The following is a 20,341-nucleotide window of genomic DNA, read 5'->3' as shown; positions in this document are numbered from 1 at the left end:
CTAGTGTTGTGTCTGTCATCTGCTGAGCCAAGGAAGCCTGTGAACTCACTGTAAGGGAGCATTTATCTTAGACACAATTCCAGACTGATACCAGCTGTCAATCATATTTTAAAATCATAACTGTTTTGGGGAGTAAGTATGTCCACACAATGTCACAGGAACAAGCTAGAGCCAAGAGTCAGACCTCAGCCTAGTTTGGTTGCTACTGGGGTCACCCCTATCTTCCCAAAAGGAATTTTTCTAAGGGGTGTCCCATTGGACTGTGGGGCTTTCCAGCTGGTCAGTTGCTGCTGATAGAGCCTGGTCTACAGTCAGAATTAAATTCTGTCTTGAGGCTCAAGGCTTTAGGGATACTTGAAATGGAACTGCCTGGCAGCAACTTGCCCCATAGCTCTGTGGACTTGTTCCTGGTCACCATTAGATAGCAGGTTATTTCCAGCTTCAGGGAATGAGGAGATACCCTGATTGATCTTGCAGATATATCCATCTCCTTAGAACCCCAAAAGCTACTGGGGATGCCAAGTGAGGATCATGTACTAAAAAGGGCACATGCATCTACTCAAGTTCATATGTGGGCTTCCAGGCTGGAGAGATACTGCTTTCCACAACTCAGGGAGAAACACAAGAGTGACATCATCTCTGGTGATGTCACTCTTCTAGCTCATAAGCAGGAAGGGTGGAATGTCTTACATTCAGTTAGAATGTAAGACACTGAAGGAAACAGAGACATGAGAAATGTGCAAGATGGATGGTGGGAGTAAAGGGGGCACACTGGAGTATCATATGAAGAGGAATCTGCCTGTCTGGGTTCTGGGTATTAATGGTGTAAACTCCAGAAAAGCATACTTAGCTCTGTCATAGCAGAAAACCAGGCTGACCATAGCCAGAACTTCTTAGTTTGAATGTTAGGGGGTGGGAGGAACTTGGTAAGTAATCAAGGGGAAGATGGTACTTGTGAGCGTCACTATGTGGAGCCTCCAACAACAGAGAGGGATGGGAATCCTTCAGGCTGATTCCATTTTTTTTCCTTAAAGAACAGAAGTAAAAATGGGCTCCCTGTGGGAAGGTGGTCAGGGTCTATTAGTCACCTATTGCTGCATATTACCCTAAGGAACAACTGAAAACACAAATGTTATCTCAGTTTTCATAAGTACAGATACAGGAGCTAAATATCTATGACTTAAGCTAGGGACAGAATGTCAACAGTCTTTGTTGTAAGCCCATCGAAGCCCCTGAGTGGCCAAACCTCCACCCCTGAGGACCTCCAACCGCCAGGTTCCACTCACAGAACACTCTAACTGCCCTAACCAGTCCCTCTGCCCTATAGAGTAAAAAGCACCCCCACTCCCCCAGCTCAAGACTTGAAATTCCACCAATCTCTGAGCTCACCCCAAGCTCTGGACTTGAAATCCCACCAATCCCCACTCTGAAAATCTCTACCCTAGAAAGCTCCCCTCTCCAAGAAATGCTATATAAATTCTGTCCTCTGCTCAGTTCTCTGCTGCTTCTTGCAGGCTTTAGGTTCTTCTCTCCCCAAAAATCCTTGTGTGACATTTGTTGTGTGGTGTGATTTTGTAGTATTCCTTGGCTTCCAACTGCGAGGATACCTTTTGTTGTCCCTGAGTGACATGTCGCAAAAGCTACCAAAGTGGTAGCTGGTCGCTCCTTCTCACCCAGCCTACTGCCACTGTAAGATGAGGCCACAGGAGCTGTCAAAATGGTGGCACCATAACATCACTTCTGCCTGCAGCTGTCACAGGTGCTGTCCACAGTGGCGCATCTCCTTTTCCACCTCAGCCAACAGCCTTTGTGAAATAACACCGCAGGAGCTGTCCATGATGGCAGCACCTCCTCTTCAGCCTCCCCAAGAAGTTCCACATGCATGGCACTTCAGCCAAAGTCACACTGCACGACAAACCTCACACAAGAGACTTATTGAGAGGGATGAGACCAGGAGGGTGGTGGCTTCCTCTGCTCAGAGAGAAGCAGCAGAGAACTGGGCAGAATGTAGGGTTTATATAAGGTTTCTTAGGGGTGTGGTCGGGAGCTTTCCAAGGTGACCTGATGTTGGGACAAGTTCAGGGAACGGTAGGCAGGGAATGGTGGGATGTTCTCTAGAAGGGTGGGGCCTTGTCACTCTCTGGGCCACAGGGCTGGGCTACTGTTTAATGGCTGTTAGAAAAGGACCATTAGGGAAGTCTTGAGGGAGAGGGCCTGGCCACTCTTCCCACTTTGAGGGGCTGGAACAGCGGTGTCTTTAAGGCCTGGCTGCTGGAGTGCCTCAGGCAGGGCCTGGCCAATGGTGTGCATTGAGGGTCTATAAAGTTTACAAATGGAGTTCACTGCAGGGGAAGTCTTGCCTGCCGCTTGAGCTGCCATGAACAGCCAATACTCACTATAAAGTCCTTGTAGACCTGGAACTTACTATGTAGACCAGGCTGGTCCTGAGCTAACAGAGATCTGCTTGCCTCTGTTTCTCAGTTGCTGGGATTAAAGGCATGTGCCACTATCCTCAGCTTTGGGGCATACACTGATACACACCACACACACAACTAATAAAGCATCAAATGTGTTCATTTATTTAGTATGTATAGAAGAATAGCACCAATAGGATGAAAATAGGAAAACGAACTTATTAGATCGACATGTGGGATATGGTTTAGGAAATCCAACAATGACTGTCTTAATACCAGAGAAACAGAAGACTGGTAGGGGTTCCATCTATCCAGCTGGGTGCCTCCGTAGTCCCAATGTGGTGCTGAAGTTCCAGAGGATTCTTGGGAGAGTCACTGGTCTTCAGTTCAGGTTGGAAGGCTGAAGAAGCTGAGTGCTGATGACAAAGAAGGGCAGCAGTGTTGCGGTAAATCTCTCGCCCCTTGGAAGTCCATAGAAGAAAAGACACAAGTCAATAAGTATCAAATGAATGCTTCATGCCTAGATTGGGCAGATTTACCATTAAACTACACTATTTCCCGGCTATGAGAGCTCTTAACAACTTGCGGTTTCCTAGGTCAAGGCCTTCTTCGTCTTCTCTCCCTCCATCACAGCAGTAGTGACAAGGAACAACGTAAGTGAGCAGGGAAGACAGCTTACCGACAAGACACAAAAGCATCAGGCAACAAACAAACAAAAACCAAAAACAACACCACAAAAATGTTTTCCCTCAGTCCTCCTTCTTTTGTGGCTGGTGCTGAAGTGCTGGGTCTTCCCACTTCAGCTAATGTAATCAAATCCGCTGCTGCTGCTGCTCTTTCAAACACCCACAGGTCAGGCAGCTCAAAACTGTCTCTAATTGCAGGCCCAGTGGATCCTGACACAGCTGGCCTCTGTGAGGACCTGCACTCATATACACGTGTGGTTCCTGGGCCCCCATGTCTCAGGATGTTCTTCCACTGGAACGCTATCCCACCTAAGAGCTGTGTGGTTCCCGGGCTTCCGAGTCCCAGCATGCCCTCCCCTCAGAGCTGTAACACTTACAGTCACACACACCTACATCTAATCGAAAATAATAAAAATAAGTATTTTTTTTAAAGAGAAAATCCCTCGAAGTCGCGCCCAGAGGTTAATCTAGACAATATCTAAGAGGTGTACCCAGAGGCGTGTCTGTTAGTTGATTCCGGATGGACTCAAGTTGACAAGTAGGGTTAGCAATCACACTGTTGACAGCACATGAGATGTGCAGTGAGTGCTCAGGATCACATAGCACAGACAGATGTCCAGACATGTGAGAATACATCACACCAGACCTCACTCGCAGGGAGGAAACCAAAAGGACAGAGGCTAATGGCACAGCTTGGTGGTGAAGTGTGCTTTGCATGTACGAGGACTGCGATTTAATCCCCAGTACTGTAGAAATGAAACTAAACAAAAATACTAAACTCCTAACTCTGCCCATGCTACTTGGCCCTGGTGGTGAAAGATGCCCAGAGACCTGTCCTCTACCATATAGTACAGGCAGGCCATAGACACACAGGGGCTGTCTGCCTCCAAGCCCAGGAGGGGGAGATGTCCATTGACCTGCCGCTGCCATGCTAGAAGGGCAGGTGGACTGTCGACAATAGGATAACCAGGAGGAGTCCCGGTGATGATCCCACATTGACGGTGTGTCCAAAGCTAAAGACCTTGAACTGGACCAATGACTTGTTGAAATGAACATTTGCAAGTGAAGATGGGGACAGAGGGGTAAACTGAGGGACACACGTGACACTGTAAAAAAAAAATTATCAGTTTTTCCTCCCAGCCCTTGTTCTCCCAGAATGAAGACTCCGAGACTGGTTATTATTAAATGCCTAGGCCATGAGCTTTGGCTAATCCCCTGACTAGCCTGTAACTTATGTAACTCATTCAAACTATTCTGTCTTTCATATATTACCTCTCCTTCAGTCCCGGCTTGCTTCTTTCTTCGTGTCTCTTCATCATCTCTCACTGCTTCTTGCTCGAATCTCCTTCTGAGTCTCCTTTTATTCTCTCACCATTTCCCAGAATCCTCTCTCTTCCTGCAAATGTTCCACCTCCTATTTCCTGCCTCAGTTCATTGACCTTTGGCTTTTTTATTTACAGGTGATGCTTTTAAGAGATTCTCTCTACATGACACTATAGCTTCCATGAGATGTATTCTTTTTTGTTTGTTTGTTTGCTTTCTATGCTTTGTTGTGGAAAGCTTTTGGGGCTTTAGGCAGGAATCTGACATTGGGTCAGGATAGGAATCTACTTTTAGGCTAAAACAGAGAAGTAATTTCAGTCAGGAATCTAAGTCTTAGGCTAGAACAAAGAAGTAGCCTCAGGCATGAATATGACTGTGGGCTAGGACAGGGAAATAGGCTCCAGATGAGCCCTTATAAACAGTGATCATGGGACTTTGTTTATTGCCTTGTTTGTTCCTTGACTATTTACATCTATTGTATTGCTGGTTCCTCAACCTAGAACTGACCTAAATATTTGCATGTAATTAAAATGGTTTAAAAGAAAAGGGGGTGGGGGCGGGATAAACCCACCTCAGCCTTTAGCCTCAGAACCGGCTGGGGTCATACTACAATGTAGTGTAATGTCTTTTTTTCTTTTTAATTCTCACTCTTGCACTGGAGAACCTGTTGACTGACTGAGCTGGCTTGATCACTTTGTTTTATTTTTGTATTTGTTTTTATTTTCTTTTGCAGGGGAGGTTGAAAGGGTGGAAGGCAGATTAGAGGGGACAGGGAGATGAGTGGGACTCAGGTGCATGATGTGAAAACTCACAAAGAATGAATTAAAAGGTTAAAAAAAAACCCTCCTAACTCTGTAATAGTGTTTTCATATGAGATAAGGTCATAAGTTGAATTATAATAAGATTGAGGGGTTGGCGAAATGGCTTAGTGGTTAAGAGCACTGGCTGTTTTTCCAGAGGACAGGGGTTCAATTCTCAGCAACCACACGGCAACTCACAACTGTCTGTAACTCTGGGGCAATTTGATGTCCTCTTCCACTCTGTAGGTTCCTGCATTCACATGGGGCACATAACTCACACATGCACACACAGACACACATACAAATAAAAGATAAGTAAACTCAGTAAAAATAACACTGAGCTATAGATTGCCCACATATAGTAAGCATAAAACATTCAAGTGCCGGGCGGTGGTGGCGCATGCCTTTAATCCCAGTACTTGGCAGGCAGAGGCAGGTGGATTTCTTGAGTTCGAGTCCAGCCTGGTCTACTGAGTGAGTTCTAGGACAGCCAGGGCTACACAGAGAAACTCTGTCTCAAAAAACCAAAACAAACAAACAAACAAAAAACAAAAAATATTCAGGTGCTGGTGAAATGGCTCAGCAGTTAAGAGCACTGGCTGCTCTTCCAGAGGTCCTGAGTTCAATTCCCAGTACCCACATGGTGGCTCACACCATCTGTAAAGGGATCCAATGCCCTCTTCTGTAGAATATCTTATAAGTATCACTTGTTAATGAAAAGCCTATGGCCAATGAGCCGAGGCAGCGAACAGGAGGTGGGAGGTGGGGCATCTGGATTCTGGAATCAGGAACTCGGGAGACTTGTCCAGGAATACTGAGGAGATGGACTTAAGACAAGGAGAAGAAGGCAGTGTGGTCTACAAAGCACCCAGAACAGCAGTGATCCCTGCCTGAAACATTTTGGTTAGATTTGAGACTATTGTATGCTATAAGTTGCAGTGTTTTTGCTGCATATACAGTGGTTTAATTATGGAAAATAGATTTTTAATATTTTATACTTCTTATATGTATCAGATTTGTAATCTTTGTACTTTATTGCTAGAATGTTTGACTTTTAAACTGTTGTATGAGTTCCAGCGGCCTCATTAGGTTGAGCATGTTTTCAGTCTCTCTGAGTGCTATGTAGAGCAGTATTCTCAGCTCAAGACTTCCCAGAGAGGAAGTCTGGGTCAGAGCATGGTCTTCTGGGGGTGCACACTTCCCAGTGTGCACCTGCAGCACACACTGAATGGCCTTCCTAGAGTACAATAATCTGTTTAACTAGGACTAGCAGAGTAGAAGATCTGGGATCAAAATAGGGTTTCCTCTTTTCATCCCATATTCCTTATATTCTCCAAGGATTTCTTTGAATAACACCTAACTCTTCACTTTCTCTTTATAACCACAACCTTTCCTACCTCTCTACCTGTAGGAATAAGCTCTTGTGTACTGTGTAAAAGGATCACCTGTCAATGAAGAGCAGGAGGGCCTATAGCACAGCAGGAGGGAACAGGTGGGACATCCAGGAGAGAGAAAGGAATTCTGAGAAATCTAACTCTTAGCTTTCCCTCCTCACCACTTTGTTCCCTGTAATAAGGACTCTGAGACTTCTTATTTATTAATAAATGCTTAGGCTATATGCTTCAGCTTGTTCTCCAACTAGCTTATAACTCAATTGTCCCTTTTATTCTAAGTTCAGCTACGTTGGCTGATTTCCTCTCCTTTCTGGGGAGAATCACCCATGTCTGACTATTTCCCAGAATTCCTCTCTCCCTGCCTCCCATTTCCTATTTCCCACCTCCTATTTCCTGCCTCAGCTTATTGGCCATAAATTTTTTAATTGACAGGTGATGATTTCATACAGTCCATTACTGTGCTGGCTGGTTTTGTGTGTCAACTTGAGTCATCAGAGAAAGAGCCTCACTTGAGAAAATGCCTCCAAGAGGTCCAGCTGTAAGGCATTTTCAAATTAGTGATCAATGTGGGAGTGCCCAAAACATGATAGGTAGTGGCATTTCGGGGTGGTGGTCCTGGGTTCTACAAGAAAGCAAGTTCAGCAAGCCAGGGGAAGCAAGCCAGTAAGCAGCACCTCTTCATGGCTTCTGCATCAGCTCCCGCCTCCAGGTTCCAGCCCTGCCTGAGTTTCTGTCCCGACTTCCTCCAGTGATGAACTATGATCTGGAAGTGTAAGCTGAATAAACCCTTCCCTTCCCAATTTGCTTTTTGGTCATTGTGTTTATTTGTGGCAACAGAAATCCTAACTAAGACAATCACTGAGAAAAGTCAGGGCAGGAGGTCAAGACAAAAACTGAAGGAGAAGCCATGGTGGAACACTGCTTACTGGCTTGTTCCTCTCATGGCTTGCTCAGCCTGCTTTTTTAGACAACCACCAGTACAGGAATAACATCCCTCTCCCTCCTCCTCTACACTGTGGGATGGGACCACCTCAATCATCAATCAAGTAAATGCACTATAGACTTGGCTACAGGAAAATCTTATATAGAGGTACTTTCTCAATTGAGAGTAACTCTTCTCAAATGACTCTAGCTGTGTTAAGTTGACAAAAAACCAACCAATGAACCAGGGCACTGACTTTAAAGTGGTGATTTCTTGCATTATCATTGAACTTGGGTTGGGCTTCACTTCTGGCCTTCAGAGGAGTAAGAGGATGAACTTGTGCTATTCATTTGCTTGAGACAGGGACTTGTTATGGAATGCAAACTGCCAATTAACCCTCAAACTTCCTTCCTCTGCCTTCTAAGTGTTGGGATTATAGGTTTGTGATACACCTGACCTAAAACTTGTACTTTTAAAGAATGAAATTTAAGGTACTTTTTCTCACAATAGTAATAGAATGTATTTTACGGGAGGTGTCTTGAAGTCATGCAAAACTTGTTTTACCTCAAACTTTCATCCATTAATTTTCAGAACTATCCAGTGGATTTCGTCTACCACAAGTGATGGTGCTTTTTCTATTTGCTAATATAATATTAATCAGAACTCCATAGAAGGGAGGAACTATCCTGTCTCCCCTTTATTTATGAAGTATTTGAACCCACACAGCCTTCTGTTCTGTGGGCATAAAGCAGCACCATTATCATGAGCTGGGTGCTCACATGGCCCACAATCCGACAGGTGGGGAGTTTTTGAGCTGCTCTTACACCCTGTGAAGGTCTATCTGTTTGGGGCGTACTTTCTTGATCGCTGGGGGAATCATTTATATGCTGGCTTAGATTACTGAGGCTGTTGCAAAAATAACCACCTAGTAGGTGGCTTATAAATAATCCAAATTTGCCATTCACAGTTCTGAAGGCTGGCAGTCCAGGACTAAGGCACGCTCAGTACAGAGAGAACTGTTTCCTACCTCAGATATGGCACCGTGCCTGTCACCTCCTCAAACCCCTGCTTTCTACTATCTTTTTAGGGAGTTAGAATTCAACATGACAATGGGGGGGGGCACATGGCAATACCAGCTGATAACACCCTCCATTCCCTCCACAGACAGGGCTCTGCACAGATGAGGACTGCCTACAGGAGGGACTAATCTCAGGCACTGGCAATCAGAATCTGTAATTCTGAACAGGTTGGAGAAGCTGATAGACTCACACTGGGAGAGCTTATGTGCACCTCCAACTATGGTGGTAGTCTTCTAGATTCTTCAGCTTCCCTGAACAAATGCTCAGACTGGTCACCAGCTCTTCTCTAGCCTACCATTTCTTAAATTAGTACCATACCATTAGTATTTACTTCTGCAATGACAAACTTGCATGATTATCCCATAGTAACCAAAACAAACAGCACTGACAAAGACTTCTTCATTTCAGAGTGAAAGTGTAGTTCTCTTAATTACAGTGTCAATTACTTGAAAATGTTGCTTGTTAGTTTCCCATCCTAGCTGCCACCCTGTTAACAGTGAACTCTGTCGCTCCCTCCCAAGGAGATACCGGTTTCTACTCTAAGGTTTCTAGGATGGGCAGAGCAGGGATCCTGAAGCCCTTGGTTGAATTCTAGTGACCACATTCTGAGAGCTGGCCTGGTACTTAGAATTGGCTGTCTAGACTGCTAGAAAGCACTGGGTTGTGGGGAAGGTGAGTGTTTTACTGCCAAGACCACAATGTCTAACAGGGTGCCCAGGCTCCACCAGGGCCAAGATAAAAAGTCTCATTTCGACAGGACCTGATGCTGTTACCTTTGAAACACACAAGAACTTCTTGTCTTTGGCTTTCAACTGTAAGGAACTTAATAAATGTTGGCTACCTCAAATACTCAACTTTCCCTATAAGTCAGAAAAATAAAAGAAGCAATTCTTCGGGCCCCCAAGACCCTCTATGAGACGTTTATGGCTCCAAGACACTTTTAACTTTCATTTAAAACTTTAAATAATGGGCCAGGCACGGTGACACACACCTTTAATCTCAAAACTCGGAAGACAGGCAGAACTCAAAGCTCTATGACTTCCAGGTTAACCTGATCTACAGAGTGAGTCCGTTAAAAAATAAAAAAGTTTAAATCATGTGGGACTACCCGCTGCAATGTCAGTTGGTCAACCGCGTGAAAACACCGCTCCGCATTGAGTAGGTGGAGAAAGCAAATTCGCAAAACCTTCAATTTTAAAAAAGAAACACGATTCTGTTCGAAATGGTTAAGAGTGTCCCATATGAGTTCTAGGACAGTGTCGCAGCAAGGCCGAGGATGGGTTGCAGAGCACACACCTGGGATGCTCGGGTCCCTAGTAGAGCCCATACCAGTACTACAAACCTCGGCTTGAACCACAGAACACCTCACCATTGGGCGGACACCCAAGGGCACATGCGCAGGCGCACAAGAGCCCCAGGGGGTACTATCTCACCACACCGTTCGCTTCCGCGCTGGGCGCCAAATAAGTCTCCGGGCCCGCCCGGCCCGTGCGTGCGCGGCCTCGGTGTTGCGTCACTAGGAAGCGCGCGCCCGAGCCGCCGCCGCCGCCGCCGCCGCCGCCGAATCCCCAACAAGGAGCGAAGGCTGCGGCCGCCACCGCCACCACCCGCCGCCGCACCCGTCACAGCCGGGCGCCGGAGCAGGCCCGTGTGGGCTCAGGTAAGCGGCATCGGCGCGCCCGCGCACCCCCGCGGCGAGGCTTCTCGCGCCGCTCACGCGCCGCCGTCCAGTCAGGGGTCCCTGCGGAGCGTCAGGACGTTACGGCGGGGGGAGGGGAGGCCGGGGGAGGGGCGGCGGGCGCGCGAGGGCGGCGGCGGCGTCAGGCGCGGCGGCGTCAGGGTGGCGGGCGGGCGCGGGTGCCTGGCGGGAGGGCTCGCGAAGGCGGCTCGCTTCCGGCCTCCATCTTGGCTTCGCCAGAGGCAGGGTCCGATCGTCAGTGAAAGCCAAGGCGGAAGGGACTGGAGGGGTTGGGAGCGGTTAGGCGGGAGTGCTGTTGTTTGGGACCGGTCGGTGGGCGCCAAATGGATCCGGTTCCTGAGAGAGGGCGGAAAGGTTGGGAACTACTCATGGGTGGGAATTATACCGGCATAGACCCCTGCTTGGAACTGAATCTACAGAGACCCATGATTAGGGGCCGGGATCGTAATAATAAGGATAGGGACTCATTATCAGTGGGACCATGTCAGTGTGAACCTGTAAGTGGACCCATTTGTAGAACTGTGGTTGGTGGGGATTATATCGAATTCAGTGGATAATCTTATTTCTGGGAACCGAGTCGTTTGACCCAATTTTAGTCACGATTGCTTACATTTTTAGGTATTTAGTTGGTAACTTCACTGCTGAGCCAAAGTTCTCTTTCTTGCAAACATTTCAAACACAACAGTTTCAGTCATCATTCATAATGAGTTAAAATTAAATTGATAATATGACTGCCTGTTTAGTTTGTTTCTTCATAGTATGTAAAACTTTCTGGGAAGACATCTTGGAATACACATACATATCATTTGGACAGAGAAAAATAGTGGAAAGAACAAACGTCAGTGTGTGTGTGTGTGATTTAGAGCACTGAGAAAAACAAACCTAGGCCATAGACTTAACTCACCTTATGACCAACCTGGAAAGGGAAGATACTTAGGTGTCCCTTCAGTGTCAGGAGGCAAACTCGTGGATTGCCATATGGTAAGATTTACTGATCCTACATTTCTTCCCTTCTCCCTGCCTTCCTAGACAGTCTTAATATCTAAGACTGGGCCATAATCCCAGCATGTGGGAAGCAAAATGTAAATGGGTTTTTGAGTTCAAGGTCAGCCTGGTCTACGGAGTGAATTCCAAGACAAAGAAAAAGAAAGAGAGGAAAAAAAAAAATCTTTTTTATGAGACTGGGTCTCTCTGTGTCCTGGCTGGCCTGGAACTCACACTGTGTAGACCAGACTGGCCTCAAAACTTCCAGAGATCTGCCTGCCTCTCTGCCTTCTATGTGCTGGAATTAAAGTCATGCACTGTGCCCAGCTCCAGGTTGGTGTTGACATACCCATATCACCATTCCTCTTGCCCCAGTCTTCCAAGTGCTGAAATTACAGACTATATAATATATATGAATATATATATATATATATATATATATATATATATATATATTTATATATTTGTTTTAAGATCGGATTATGCTATGTAGACTTGGCTGACTAGAAACTTGAAGCAATCCTGCATCAGCCTCCTGAGTACTGGGATTATAAGTGTGTTCCACCATGTCAAGGTCAATGCAATTTTTGTTCTGTTTTTGTTTTATTAAGACAGGGTTCTCTGCATAGCCCTGGCTGTCCTGAAACTCACTCTGTAGACCAGGCTGGCCTCAAACTAATAGATCCACCTGCCTCTGCCTCCTGAGTGCTAGGATTAAAGGCATAAATCACCACCAACACCTGGCTCAATGCAATATTTTTATTAAAGTGAAATTTAAAATGTTTGTTGAGGCTTGTTTAAAGGTCTTTGAAGCCTAACACTCTCTCTCTCTCTCTCTCTCTCTCTCTCTCTCTCTCTCTCTCTCTTTCTTTCTTTCTCTCTCTCTCTCTTGTTTTGTTTCGTTTTGTTTTTTTGAGACAGGGTTTCTCTGTGTAAGCCTGGCTGTCCTGGAACTCACTCTGTAGACCAGGCTGGCCTTGAACTCAGAAATCCACCTGCCTCTGCCTCCCAAGTGCTGGGATTAAAGGCGTGCGCCACCACTGCCCGGGGAAGCCTAACTCTCAAACACTACAATAGTGAAAAACTTTCAGAAATAGGATGTTTGCCAATGTACATGAATTCCTTGTAGCTTTTTCTGCCTGAGAAGCATTTGAAGGTTGTCTCTGCACCTGAATTGGTCTAACCTGTGGACAGGGATTTCTGGAAACTCATAGCTGGAAATTTTCACAGTGTAGACTCCTACCTTGACTTAATGGATCTTAAACTATCTGTTGGATAGTTTCCAGATTTATGTTGGAATAATAGTAAAAGGCTTGTTGTATTCAAGAATATTTTGAATTTTTTTTTCTCAGAGTTGGGGTTGAAACGTATGGCCTCATAAATTTATATGCAGACTTGACAAGCACTCTGCCACCGAATTTTGAAAATATTTTTTGTTTTAGTATTTTTTCAATTCCTTTGTTCTTTTTCTGTTTTCCTTCTCTGTTGCTCATTTCTATACCTTTTTAATCAAGAAAGAGAAGTGCTGCCTTATTTGTGGTTTCTAATAGTAACCCATGCTTACATGCATTGTGTTGGGGCTGGGGAAATGGCTCAGTGAGTAAGCATGCTTGCTTTGCAGGTATGAGAACGTAAGTTCAAATCCCCAGAACTCATATAAAAGCTGGACATGTGGCAGTGATGCCTGTAATCCTAACCCAATTACTGGGAAATAGGCTAGAGACAGGAGAATCCTGAAAAGCTCCAGGGCTGTGAACAACAAAGAGATCCTGTTTTGAAACAAAGTGGAAGGTGAGAGCTAATACCTCTTACCTGTGCACAGGCACATTGCTTTTGCATTGATATTTCCTATCCTCCCCCAAATAGCAACAGATACATTCTAGGTATATGTTCAGTGTGCTCCCTGTAGTAAAATCAATGTGTTTCCTTGTGGGTTTAGCTCTAGATAATTTCCTTCTTACTTTAACTCAAACAAATCCTCTGGTAGGCCTCATTCTTACCAGCTTGTGATTATTTTGGAAAATGGCTCCTAGCTTCTTCTTGCTTCTTTTTCTTTGTGAAGGTTTCCATGCAACCGTCCTTGCTTTTAGTCAGCTTACACTTCCTGGTTTTGGGTCTTTGGGTTGGGGCACTGCAGGGACTGGGTGTTGTTGATGATTGGTAGCCCAGAAACCAATCTTTACTTCTCTTTGGCCCTTGGGAATCCTCCAGAGACCCAGGTTCTGCCCAGAACCAAGATCATTGATTGATATGTTTGCAGGCGGTAATTAACGGGGAATCTGAAACCTTTGCATTATTCTTCCTATCAGAAGTTCGTAAGAGCCTTCAGTTGCTGAGGTTTGGAGCCAGGTGTGGTGATAGTGCACATCAGTAATTCTAGCAGTCAAAAGGCTGAGGCAGGAGGATCACAAGTTTAAGACTATTTTCCGGTGGGTAACAAACATAATAAGACCCTCTCTCTAAAACATAAAGTGCTGGGGATATAAGGGTTGGATATATGACTTATTTGAGCTCTCTAAGTGGATGTGTTGTTACTGGCTATGTTTGGTGAGTTGGTTCTGCCACCAAAGGCTTAATTGTAGAGGCTGGAGTGTGGTTGTGAAAGTGAAGTCTGTTTGAGAACTACTACATACATGCTCTTGGTGAGTGCTAGTCAGTAACAATTATGATAAAAATCAACTTCTGAGCCAGGCATGATAGCTCACACACCTTTAATCCCTCCCTGTACTGGAGAGGCAGAGGTAGGCAGATCTCTGAGAGTTCAAGGTTAACTTGTTCTACATAGTGAGTTACATCCAGGTTAGCAGGGGCTAAATAGTGAGATGTCCTAAAAAGAAGAAAAATTTCTGAGGCCAGGGATCACTGGGCAAGGGCTCTTAACTGCTAAGCTTGACAACATGAGTTTGATTTCCTAGGACCCTCAAAGTGGAAAGAAAGTTATCTCCACCAAGTTGTTTTCTGATCACAGTGTTCTCTGACACAATCATGTACTCTCACACACATATAAATAATAAACTTGTTTTAAAAAAAAAAGTTCTGAGCCTAGTGTGATGGTGCACGCCTTTAATTCTAGCACTGAAAGGCAGAGGAGGCAGATCTATGAGTCCAAGGCCAGTCTGGTCTGCAGCGTGAGTCCAGGACAGCCAGGGCTATACAGAGAAACTCCATCTACAAACAAACAACTTAAAAAGTAAATCTTTGAGAATTTTATACAATGTATTTTGATCACTATTCACCCCAAATTCATCCTTATTTTTCTACTATTCCAGCTTACTGTCTTCCCTTTTTAAAAAAAGTAATAACCCATCAACTCCAGTTTATGCTATTTATATACTTCTTGATATGGACTATCCACTGGAGTGTGGTCTACCTACCAGGAAATCTTTTTATTTTATTTTTTATTACTATTGCATATCAGGTATAGTATGTTAATGCATGCCATAGTGCGCATGTTTAAGTTAAACGACATATTTTGGGAATTGGTTCTCTTCTTCCACTGAGGGAGCTGAAAATCAAACTCAAATGATCAGGGTTGTATAGTAAATGTTTTTACCCACTGAACAGTCTTGCAGGTTCCACATTTAAGTAAAGCTTTTATTACCTGGGCAGTAGTGGCGCACGCCTTTAATCCCAACACTTAGGGAGGCAGAGGCTAGTGGATATCTGTGAGTCTGAGGTCAGCCTGGTCTACAGAGTGAGTTCCAGGACAGCCAGGGCTTCTTAGTGAGACACTGTCTGGAATCCCCCCTCCCCCCCACAAAAAAAAGCTCCAAAATTTTTACTATGATAAAATACATCATATATTTATCCATCCATCCATCCATCCATCCATTATTTCCAGAACTTTTTCAACATCCCATGTTAAAGCTTTGCACCATTAAACAGTATGTTTCCACTTCCCCTTCCCTGTCCTCAGTGAACTGTTCTTTGTTTTATATTCTGTCCACAAATTTGACTCTTCCTGTCATTTGCATGTGGTTTCTTTCATGTCAAGTAAGATTACATTTAACTATAAGAAATAACAGACCTGTTTTCAGAGGACCTGAAATAGGACCTTTTAAGTCTTTCTGGGAAAAAGTTATAAGAATTTCAGTTCTTCCACTTCCTCAGTTGTTCCAAATTTAGCATTATCAGCTTATTTTTTCTATAGATTTCTTTATGTATGTGTACATGCTTGTATATATATGCACTCTGTACATGTAGGTCCCTGAGGAGGCCAGAAGAAGGTGTCAGATTTACCTAGAACTGGAGTACAGGCAGCTGTGAGCCACCTGATGTGGGTGCTAGAAACTGAACTCAAGTCTTCTGCAAGAACAGCAAGTATTCTTAATGACTGAACCATCTCTTCAACTCTCATTGACAATTCTTGTTACTGCCGTTTTTCAAGCTATTTTGTAGGTACTAGGAACACATCATCAAGGCTTTAGTGAACATTTTCCCTCCACCTGTTGTTGAGTTCTCTTTCCTCTCCTCCCCTCCCTCTCTCCTTCCCTTCCTTCTTTCCTTTCTGTCTTAGGGTTTCACTGCTGTGAGCAGACACCATGACCAAGGCAACTCTTATAAAGACAACATTTAATTGGGGTTGGCTTACAGGTTCAGAGGTTCAGTCCATTATCAAGGTGGGAGCATGGCAGTGGCCAGGCAGTCATGGTACAGGAAGAGGTGAGAGTTCTACATCTTCATCTTGAGTGCTACCAGCAGAATATTCACTTCCAGGTAGCTAGAGTGAGGGTCTTAGGGCCCACGTCCACAGTGACACACCTACTCCAACAAGGCCATACTTCCAAATAGTGCCACTCCCTGAGCCAAGCATATACAAACCATGACACTTCCTTCCTTTTTCTCTCCCCTCGCCCCTCTTTCCTCTGACACCATCTCCTGCATCCCAGGCTGGTCTGGAACTTGCTTTCTAGGTTTCAGTGACCTTAGACTTGTATTTTTTTTCCTGATCCTCTTGTCTCTGCTTCCTTTGTGCTGGATTCCTGTCGTATACCACCTCACCCAGTTCTATGCTGTGCTAGAAATGGAACCCAGGACTTCGTACAATTTAGGAAAGCCTAGCCTATGCTGAATGTTTTTATATGTTTATTTCCCATTCTTATATCTTCATGAAACATGTTTAATCTAGTCTTTTACTCATTCTTGAATTTGGGTGGTTAGTCTTATTCTTTATACATTCTGGTTGCAAGTTATTTATCAGAATTAATATTTATAAATTTTTTTTCAGTATGTAGTCTGTATTTTTTTCTCCATTGTATTTTCCATTCCTCTCTTTCTCTCTCTCTCTCTCTCTCTCTCTCTCTCTCTCTCTCTCTTTAAAATTAGTAGCTTAATTTTTAGGGCAGTGTAGGCTTATGGCAAATTTGAGAGAAAGGTACAGAATTCCCTTTGGTGGTTAATATCAACTTGACAAAATCTAGAATCACTTAGAAACCAACCTCTGGAGGGAGCTTAGGTTGATGTGGGAAGACACACTGTAACTGTTGGTGGCACCATTTCATGGATTAGGGTCCTAGACTAGAAAAAGGAGACAGGGAGCAGAACACCAGCATTTCTCTCACTTCCTGACTGGAATGCAGCTGCCTCATGCTTCTGATGTCATGACTTTCTCACCATGACAGACCGTACCCTCAAATTATGAACCAATTTAGTTGTTTTTCTTATCATAGCAACAAGAAGTTTGTCATAGTAACAATTCCCATATGTTCTTCCTCCTTTCCCAGATTCTCTCATTGGGAAACTCTGCAGAATCTATGCTGCAGTTGATAAGCCTATACTGACATGTCACTCAGAGCCCACAGTGTATAGTAGGGCTCAATGACACATAATTATATGGCCTGCCCTTATAGTATAGTGAAGAATAACTTCCATACCCAAGAGAGCCTCTGCTCCATTGTTCTCTCTCTCCCCTGCCTGGTAACTAGTGTTTCCATAGTGTATCTTTTCCCTAATGTCAGAGAGAAAAATCCTACAAGAGGTGGCTTCTTTCACTGAGTAACTTGTGCCTTTTTTTGTTTCATGCCTTTTAGCTCTAACCCTTTGAGGGCTCATTTTTTTAATTTTTGATAATAATGTTCCACTGTCTAGAATATAAAGAACTTCTATACACCTGCATTTTTTACAGCCTACCTAAAAGAATGTGCTATCATTGACAAAGAATGGCAAAAAGGTTACTATACAGAACCCTTCCTTCCCTACTTCTTTTGTAGTAGTCCCCCACCCTGTGGTAGTGGTTCTCTATATATCTGCATACCAGACAATGTTAAACAATTTTTGCTTTCAACTATAATTCAAGTGTAATTTGGTTTTGTTTTTCTTGAAACCAGGTCTCTTTCTGTTATCCAGGCTTTTCTCACATTCCTGGACGTAAGCAGTTCTACTTTAGCTTATTCTGCATGTCTGCTCAGATCACGAAAGCTAGCTTATTATGCATTTTTTTTTTCTCATTTTGAGGAGAGGTCTCCTGAATCTAGCCTTGAACTTTTTATCTTTCTGCCTCTCTACCTCCTAAGTGCCATGATTACTGGCATGTGCCTACCATGCCCAGTTTATGAGGTGCTGGGAACCAAATTCAGGACCTAGTATATTAGGCAAGTACTTTACTAATTAAGCCTATCTCTGGCCCTTGTTAAATACTTTATTTATTTATTTATTTATTTATTTAGCACATGTGTGCATATACCTCAGTACCTGTGTTAAAGTCAGACAACAATTTGAGGAAATCAGTTCTTTCCTTCTACCATGTAGATCCTAGGTATCCAGCTCAGATCACCAGGCTTGGTGGCAGGTGCCTTTACCTGCTGAGCCCCTGGCTGGCCCTGTTATAGATACTTGGGTAGGTAGCCTATTCACTCATCAATCTGTCTTGTCTTTACTTCCTTTTTCCTATTTTTCTTTTTGAGACTAGGCCAGACTTTGTAGCTGGCTTAGTTCTAGGCTGGCCTAGAACTCATGGCAATCCCCTTGCCTTAGTCTTGAGAATGTTGGGATTACAGATGTAAACCATCAAGTCTGGCTGGCCAGTTACTTTCTTTGGCACACTAAAAATATTCTTTGTAGTGTCTAGTGGCCCTGCCTATAATCCTAGCAATTCTAGAGGTGAAGGTAGGAAGATTGTAAGTTCAAAGCCAGCCTAGCCAATTTAGTGAGACCTTATCTCAAAAAGTAAAAACAAGGAGCTGGAGAGACAGCTCAGGCTTAAGAGCACCTGCTTCTCTTCCAGAGACCTGGGTTTGACTCCTAGCGACCACATTGTAGCTTATGACCATTTGTAACCCTAGTTCCTGGGGATCTGATGCTGTCTTCTGGTCTCTATGAGCTCCAGGAACCCATGTGATGCATATACATACTTGCAAGCAAAATACTCATAAACCTAAAGTAAAAATAAATATATCTTTTTTTTTAAAAGTAGAAAGAGGGCATGCAGGAGGCCCTGGGTTTGTTCTCTAGGACCAAAAAGAGCATAAATTGTTCTTCACCTTGTAGCCCTTGTAGTTTCTTGTGAGGACTCCAGTTACCATATAATAAAATGTACTTTGTTACTTGGTATTTGGAGATTTTTTTATTTTTTCAACTTGATTTTAACTGGGATATGCCCATGAAGGTTTACCATCTTCTAGGAACACATGTTTGTCTTTCACTAAATTTGGGTAACATCTAGCAATTCTTTGTTTTTTTCTTTAAGGCAGAATTTTGATCTGTCACTCAGCTGGCCTTGAATTTATAGTAAACCTCTTGCCTTTTCCTCTTGAGTGCTGAGGTTACAAGTGTGTAAATGTTTATGATCATGCCTGGCTATGTTCAGCAAGTGTATCTTAAAGTATTTTTTCAGCACAATGCATTTCTTTCTTTGCTCTAGAACTCCAGTGACAGACACATTAGCATATGGTCTTGGCACACCTTTGTGACGCTCAGTTGAGCCTGTTTTTCACCCTGTTCCCTGATGCTCAGACTGCATAACTTCTTAGGCTTTGTGTTGTGTTCCTGGCTTCTGTTGTCTGAATGCTATCATGGATCCCGTCCAGGGTTGTTTTATTTTGTATTTATTTTTTATTGATCTTTTATTTTTGGGTGGGGCTGAAAGTGGACCTGGGCCTTGAGCATATTAAGAAAGCATTCTACACTCAAATATCTACAGTTCTGCTTATGTTTTATTCTTAAAATTTTGACTTGTGATAACTTCTGTTTGTGCCCAGACCTCTGTGCAGGTATATTTGGTTTACTCTTGGAGGGTGGTGTAGTTAGTTGTCTACACGTCTCTGTTGACTACAGTAATCATCTTGGAGTAAGTGTCTCTTCATTATTTTTTCCTTGAGAGTAATCTGTTTTTCCTGGCTCTTTGTATGTCAACCAGTTTGTTTGTTTATTTGAATTTTTTGAGACATAGTTTCTGTTTGTAGTCCTGGTTGTCCTGGAACTCACTCCAAGCTCTATGAAAGAGAGGTCTGCCTGCCTTTGCCTACTGAGTGCTAGGATTAAAGGCGTGCCCACTATGCTTAGCTGTCAAGCAGTTTTAAATTATATCTGAATACTTTTAATGTATGAAGTTGGTATTGTTTTAGTCTCACAGAGTGCAGATATTTTTCCTGAAGTAGGGGCTGGACCTAGTTGGTTGGGCCAAATGGTTTATTGTAAACCTTTAAAAAATTGCATTTATTTATTTATTTATAGTACATGTTCGTGCATATGTGCATGTACATTTTATAGTGCATGTGTAGTCATGAGAGGATAACTTATGCCAGTTCTCTCCTAAGGTAGCTCTCAGAGATCAAATTTAGGTTGTCAGTATTGTTAGTAAAAAGGAGTTTTTACTTCCTGAGCCATCTGGCAAGCCCTGACTGAGACAGGATTTCATTCTGTAATACATGCTGTATGCTGTCCTCAATCTTGGGATCCTCTTTGCTTAGCCTCCTAAAGACTTGAATTACAGGTGTGTGCCACCACACCTGGCCAGGGAGTGTTTACTTTACTCCATCATGCTGTAGACAGCTTTATTTTCAGATTACCAGTCCTGTGAATACTGTCCATGGCCCAGACTGAA

The 20,341-nt window shown here is 43.7% G+C and overlaps 1 protein-coding gene and 1 long non-coding RNA gene across 4 annotated transcripts in view; one reads left to right on the top strand and one right to left on the bottom strand.

The window, feature by feature from the left end:
- Window positions 1–2,556: 2,556 nt before the first annotated feature.
- Window positions 2,557–10,188, bottom strand: LOC117703025 (uncharacterized). The gene is made up of 2 exons (XR_004606132.2): window positions 10,052–10,188; window positions 2,557–2,875 (listed from the first exon to the last, which is right to left on the bottom strand). It is a non-coding gene; the product is annotated as an uncharacterized LOC117703025 (long non-coding RNA).
- The window catches only part of Gmeb2 (glucocorticoid modulatory element binding protein 2), a 44,716-nt gene continuing 34,518 nt past the window's right edge, over window positions 10,144–20,341 (top strand). The window contains exon 1 of one of the 3 annotated variants that reach the window (XM_034494428.2): window positions 10,144–10,278. The gene's annotated coding sequence lies outside the window, so the exon portion shown is untranslated. The other 2 variants (XM_076930412.1, XM_076930411.1) reach the window with 2 other exon arrangements.

The sequence above is a fragment of the Arvicanthis niloticus genome, chromosome 2 (genome assembly GCF_011762505.2).
Source record: "Arvicanthis niloticus isolate mArvNil1 chromosome 2, mArvNil1.pat.X, whole genome shotgun sequence".
Lineage (NCBI taxonomy): Eukaryota > Metazoa > Chordata > Mammalia > Rodentia > Muridae > Arvicanthis > Arvicanthis niloticus.
Note: the sequence above shows the minus strand (reverse complement) of the source record. Positions and strands in the feature narration are given on the sequence as shown.